This window comes from Physeter macrocephalus, chromosome 15 (genome assembly GCF_002837175.3).
Source record: "Physeter macrocephalus isolate SW-GA chromosome 15, ASM283717v5, whole genome shotgun sequence".
Lineage (NCBI taxonomy): Eukaryota > Metazoa > Chordata > Mammalia > Artiodactyla > Physeteridae > Physeter > Physeter macrocephalus.
In genome coordinates, this window is record NC_041228.1 from 38990883 (window position 1) to 38997815 (window position 6933).

General features: G+C 46.0%; 1 protein-coding gene across 2 annotated transcripts in view; it reads left to right on the top strand.

Annotated features, from left to right (window-relative positions):
* TSPYL5 (TSPY like 5) overlaps positions 1 to 6641 on the top strand; it is a 112756-nt gene extending 106115 nt beyond the window's left edge. Inside the window, exon 2 of one of the 2 annotated variants that reach the window (XM_028500485.2) lies at positions 6556 to 6641. The gene's annotated coding sequence lies outside the window, so the exon portion shown is untranslated. The remainder of the gene's footprint in view (positions 1 to 6555) is intronic. The other variant, XM_055091015.1, reaches the window with a different exon arrangement.
* The last annotated feature ends 292 nt before the right edge of the window (positions 6642 to 6933 follow it).

A 6933-nucleotide genomic window follows, 5' to 3' on the forward strand; every position in this document is an offset into this window, starting at 1 on the left:
GTGCTTTCTCAGGGAGATGCCTGAGAATGACGCAGAGGAGGAGGGAAGCTGAGGGTGTAGCTACGGTGACAAGGCTCTGTGCCTATGTGTACGTTAGTGGGAGCAGGTGCTCTTCACTGTTTAGTGCCCGGATTAGGTAATTAACCAGGCTCCCATAGCCCACTGTCATCCTTCTAGCACTCGATCCATGACAGTTACTCCAGCTATGATTTTAATTATGCATTTTACCAGCTTCCCATCTAGACTGTTGGCTCCATGAAGTAAGACCTCACCCTCTTGCTCTCTCTCATGTCCCCTTGTGGCTACTAAGTGCCCGGGGGTTGACTGAGCACCACCCAGGACCTCCAGAGATGCCTTTTCTTTTCTCATCAAACACACACACAGCACATCAAAGGGTCTCATGGGACTGCCTGGTTTTTGAGAAGAAAGCTGGCTTTGCAGGCTGTGTTTTTTCCTCGGCTATGGCCGTATCGTTCAACTTTTCACAGACAAAAGGCAGCCAGAATGGGTAGGCAAAGGGCAGTCAGAAATGGAAGCTGGGAGGACACGCACTTCTTCCTGGGGGCATCTCTGAGTAGAGATTGGGGGGGGTCAGCGCAGCAGGCGGAGCTGGGGTGCAAGAGCAGCAAGGCGCCAGCCCATACACTCTCATCATCCGTCTCCCCCTCCGACCATTATTTACAGCCTGCTGCCCTGATCCCACAGGCCCGTCTTCGCTCCCAAAGGAAAAAGACGGGAAATAGATTGATATGAGAATCTGGGTGTTTTGTCCCCGAGCCCAGTGGGAGTCGGCATTCTCAGGGCAGCTCTCATTCTCCCAGAGACAATCTGACCGTCTGGGTGTGGACTCTCCCTGAGAAGCTTCTCCTTCTCTCTCGTGGCTGAAAGTGAATGGACTGATTCCTATGCTCGGTGGTGTCAATTAAGCTCTAATACTGAGAGCTTATGAATGTGACTGTCAGGTCTGCTGGACGATCGCAGCTTGGGCTCTCCCGGATGCATTTTAATCTTGTCCCTGCAAATGTGTTGAGCAGACTTGCACTTGTTCAAGAGGCTGCCGCCTATCCGCCATCTGACCACAATTTAACCTTGACACGTCTATAAGATACATACTTTTTTTTTTTTAACCCAGATAACTCCTGTATGGGCGGGATATAAAATGCGTTTTATCTTGCCTGTGAATGCACTTTGATCATTTGCTGGTTGCCTGGGGCACTGTGTTGAGAAGGATTCTGAAGCGCTGTGATCAGTAAATTATGGGCGCCGGAGGACTTATACGACTCTTTTATAAGAAATACACTAAAAGCCAAAGGCTCAATAAGGTGCATTTCTAACCTTCCCTGGGAGGAATTCTGCTGCTTCTCTAGAATGCAGAAGGGGCTATGGTTGTTGCTCTCCTTTCTTTTTGTTAATAGAAAAATTTCCCTTCCTGTCACACTTGCCTGTCAGCAGACGTGACATATTTCATGGTATCATTGAATGTTAATGCTGGGTGATTCTTCAGAGAGCGTTTAGTCTAAGCGACTTGTTTTACAGAAGGTGAAAATGAGGCCGTAGGAGTCTGATTTTCAAAAGGTCAAACAGCTGGTTAATACAGGTCCTCTGTCTCCCCTTGTCTTCTTTTGGACCTTCTGCTTCCAAGGCAGGAAATCTGTCTTTACGTTGGCTCTCTGCTCGAAAAAACGTGGGCTTGTGCAGGACGGGGACCTTGGGATGTCACAGCAGCACCTTCCAGCCACGGAGCCTGGCTCTCTCACGTGATAGTTGAGTAACCACGAGTAAGTGGCTTAATCTTGCTAAGCCTCAGTCTCCTCACAAGTTAACTGAGGCTCAAGATGTGAGGATTTAATGAGATAACGAATATAAAGTGGGTAGCACTGGACCTGGCTCCACAAACACAGGCTACTGTTAACATCTGTAGGACAGTCTAGCTGGGCTCAATGATTCCTTATCCTGAGAGCCTACAATTGGGAACATCAGCTGATAATACACAGGGCTGCCTCTGAAATACCTGTGAGGAGTTCCAGGTTTCCATCAAATGAGATGATACGTGGAGAGTGAGTTCTTTGCTAACTAAAAAGCATTTTTCATTGTTTATTTCCGATAACATATTTATCATCATCATTTTTCCTCCTACTACTAATCATTTCAAGGTATATTCTGTGAGTATTGCTCTGATCCCGTGGCAAGTTTCAAACCCATGAAGGACTCTCTGGAATTCTTAACCTCCTTAAGGACAAGCTCTTTTTGCCAACATTTATATTCTGACTTGTGTCTTTTTTTTTTTTTTTTTTTTTTTTTTTTTTTGCGGTACGCGGACCTCTCACTGCTGTGGCCTCTCCCGTTGCGGAGCACAGGCTCCGGACGCGCAGGCTCAGCGGCCACGGCTCACGGGCCCAGCCGCTCCGCGGCACGTGGGATCTTCCCGGACCGGGGCACGAACCCGCGTCGCCTGCATCGGCAGGCGGATTCTCGACCACTGCGCCACCAGGGAAGCCCCTGACTTGTGTCTTTAAACTGATTCTTCTCAACAAGGTGGTGTTTTAGGCAGATCTTTATATCCTGCTACAGTTTTAATTAGTATCACAATTATATTTGCTTTTTTATTGCTAGCTTATTCCTGGTTTGTATCCACAGCCATTTCCTAAAGGACACAGTTTTAAAAAGCCTAATAAATAAATGATAAGTGTGTGTGTGTCTAGGCTTAAGTTGGCACAGCTTCTGAACAGCGAGCATAGGTATTTGTGAAGGGGAGTGGTGTCTTGAGGCAGAATCATCTCTTGTGCCTTGGGATGTTGTCTGGGCACAAGTCCCAAAATATGCCATTCTCGGTGAAACACACGGAGAGCGCAATTGGACAAGCTGGGACCCGGGACCTGGGACCCTTTGCTGCAATGCTTGCACCTGCCCAAAAGTCTCCTCGAGTAACAAAATATGAAGAAAGTATATAAGGGACTAAAAATAACTTCGGGCCTGTGCAGTTGGGGGCAAATTATGGACAAACAGATACAAAAAGACCAAAAAGCCCAACTGCCACTTCTGAAGAGCCGGGAGCAAAATCAGGGTGTCGGGAGCAAAAGCAGGGTACTGCACATGTCCTCTGCACACATCACCACCAAAGGTACCTTGAAACCCCAGCGAGTACCCCGCGTCTGCATTTCATCCTGCTGGAGATGTGCTCAGCGGACAAATTCCGATAGTGGGGCTTGGCAACATTCTGACAGGCCAGGGAATCTGAAGTGTCCTTTATGGCTGGGGTTCTTGGACCCACTAGGGAAAACTCACTGAACTTTAGGTCTACTATTTTTTTCATGAAAGGAAGCATAAAGACGATGAGGAAAAAGAAGGCTTTGTGATCGGAGCCCCTGGGTTAGAGCCCTGGTTGGCCCCTGCCATGTTATTAGCCATCTGGTGTGGTATCAGCCACACCAGCCCTGGGGCTGGTGCCTCCGTCTCTTCCAGGGTCAGTTTCCCCATCTATGAACTGGAGGAGGATTGTACTTCCACAATCTTCCAGACTTACGGGTTGTTGAGATAACAGACGCAGAAGGATTTGTAAGTTCTTAAGTCATTTTCAAAAATATCTCACGATAATCGTAACAATTTTAGTGATGCAAAGATAGTCCCACCCTGCACTCAAGTCCCAAGAGCAGAGAGGAGGAGCAGGAGAGATATAGAAAGAATAAGAGACACAATCTCTGCTCTTAAAAGCTGCAGTCCAGACTGAGCATGTGATCCTGCTGGTGAACCACCAATGAAGCCTGGACCTCAGGGTCTCTTTCAGCCATGAGTGATAGAGCCCACGCCAGCATGGCCTTATTAAGCATCTACTTTGTTCCTAAAACTTTTCTGGGAGCTGAAGATAGAGCGGTGAACAAAACAGACAGACAAGTAAGTGTACAAATAAACAGATAACTTCAGACACAGACTCAAATTTAGAGGTTCTGGGTGAGGGCTAAGGCTGCATTTTAACAAACTCCCCAGTGAGTCGATGCCAATGGCGTGGTCCCCACTGTATTAGATGGTATGAACACAGTATAAAGAATGTGCTCCAAAGAACTAGTGAGCAGTGTCCAGCTGCAAGCCCCCTTTTCTCAGGCTGGGGAAGTTCATGTAGACGTGAACAGAGTAGACAGCAACACATCAGTGACCATAACTTCAGGATGGACAGGGAACTGTCTGCTTGCTCAAAGGGCAGCAGCTGGAACTATAATTGTTCAAGGCATCATTTCTCACCCTGGAAGGCCCCAGCATCACCCAGGCCAAAACTCAGATATTTCCTGCAGATATAAAAATGAGGATTTTTTTTTGCTTCCTCCCTTTCCAGCTTAAATATTTGTAAAGATTCAGTCTGTGTGGGAATGCATCATTCTGTGCTCCAGATGCGGGGTTACATGTTTAGGGTCCAATATTATGTATTATGGTTGATCGTTATGTCACTAGCTGTCATTCCTTCTTCCTTCAGAACAGGCTATTATATCTCATTTCTTTCCCATCCCCTGAAAGGCAGATCCTTGCCAAAGATGTGTCTATATGTGGAGACCAGAGGCTGGTTTCTGGAAGTGAAGAGTGAGTGATGCTTTGAAATCTGGTTTCACAAGCCTCCCAGTTTTACCAGAGGTAAAAAACCAAAGCTGAGTCAGAGCAAAGCCAGATATTGCTTCTGGAACCTTCTCAGGTTGAGCTGTCCTGAGGCTATTTCTGTGAGTTTCTCCTTCTTCTTTCCCAGCTTCTCCTGTTTGCTTCCCTGGGGAACAAAATCTTTAAACAGTGTGACCTCCTTTTCTTCTGAATTTTCTGTCTTGATATCTAGGCTTTGGTCACTATCTTTCCTTCTCTGAAGGTCAGAAATAGGGGCCTTGCCATGCCAGATATGTAGACATGTCCATGGATGTTTATCAAGCAAATGAACTGTTGCTGCAGTTGAATGTGGGGTGTGGAAGATAATTATGATGGAAGGCACACAAGGAAGGCAGGGTGCAGACCTCAGCTGAGGAAATAGGCAAGGAGGCAAATCCTTAGTGGTTGCATTAAGTATTCTACCTCAGGAAGCAATTGATGTGAGGCCACTTCTGGATAATAAAGCAGGAGATGGTTAGAACCACTCTTTAGAACCTCCTTCTGGATCATTCACAGATCAGTCACTTAAACAGAAATGTAGATTAAAGGTGGAGACTCAGAATTAGAAGAAAAAAGAAATTAGAAGTGGAAATGTCCCAGGGCTCATCCTGTGGGGCTTATGTACCAGAGAGGGAAGTGAGTCCAACAAAGGGGGTGACTTGACCAAGGTCAGCCAGGACCTTTCAATGACAAAGGAATGCAAGGCATAGGCTGAAGCCAGGGCGGCCAAGGACAGCTTAGATTTACCTGGGTGCATAATTCCTAAAGTCTATCAAGTTACATAATAAAGAAAAAAGATGATATTATTTAGTCATTTATGGATAAAAGAATGATATGAGTCAAATGTTGACTTTACTCAGAACTTTTCCCTCTGCAGGAAGATGCTTGGTGGAAGGTGGACCACTCCATCTGTAGAGGAGAATAGTGGTCAGTGAGATGGCAGCTCCTGAATGCCCTCTCTAACTGACCAGCCTCCTGAATGGTGACACCTGGTTCTCTTGGACTTGGCAATTTCCTCCCTTTTTAAAGAGCTTCTTGAGTAGAATTTGAATCCTAATTTTAAAAAGCAATGATAAAACAAAAAGATGAAGAATTAATTCAAATCACACGTCACTTCCCGCCTCCAACCCTCCAATCCAAAGGTCTTAGCAAGGCCTTAGACCCTAATCAGTCTGCCGTGCCACCTGACTTCTCACCTCTCGGAGCTACCGGCTCCACCTTGTCTAGGCCTAAGTTATGCATTGAAATCATCAAGTCTGGGAAAGTGGGTTATCTGTTGCAGCGTGTGAGAAATTGTCTCCTCTTTAAAAATTTATTTTAAACAGTCAGGTGAGTTGTCAGTATTAATGCCCGGACTATGAGAGCTGAATTCAACCGAAATTGTAGTGGGGGGCGTGCGGTTGGGGAGGAGAACAGAAATACAGTCCAGCGTTCACTTAAAAATATTAGTTCGACCTTAGGTATTAAGGTGAACGGGCATAGACTTTCCCGAAGCCAAGTTCAGATGTGACCTTTCCTAAAGAGGCCCAATTAAGATCATAAATCAATGCACCTCCCAGATTTGCATGTGTAAAGGAGCAGTTATGGTTGTAGCAGCCTGTTTGCATGGTGAATTATGTATAAGGAGCTGTTCCTTCCTTCTGTCAAGACACTCTTTCAGCCATTTCCGTGTTGATTTCGCAGACTGGAAAGCCCTTGTTTTGCCATTAATTACATCTGTCCAAAACTGGAAGGAGTGGCGATAGATTGGTAATAAAATAAGACAGGGCAGAAAATCTTGCAGAAGGCCTCCACCAGTGCTGGTAAAGGGCAGGCTTGGAATTATCTGTGCAAGGAATCCAGGCTGCCAGAGGTCAGGAGGACAAAACTGTCTCTCAGGGCAGAAGGCACTTTTCAGCTAACTTGTCGCTGTGTCCTCTCCTCTCATTCCCCCAGGGGCAAGCTTGTCGGAGTCATTCCACAGCATCGGGCAGCATCCTTTCTCTCCACCTGTGTGATACCTCACCAGACACCCTCCCCGCCCCATCAGCAGCATGTTCGCTTGGCTCAGTTTGGCCAACAACACTCAGGTAGGTCCATCCCAGCCCAGATAAGTACTTTGGTTCTCAAGTTGTCCACGCATTAAAATCACCCAGAGAAGTTAAAAAACAAAAACAAACAAAAAAAACCACTGTAGATTTTCATTATTCTTATGGTTGTTTGATTTTTGTATTTGGTTTGTATTAGAAATCTATGACTATCCCCACTGCCACCCTTAAGTAAAATAAATCACCCTTAAACAAAACAAAACAAAACAAAACACTGATGTCCAGG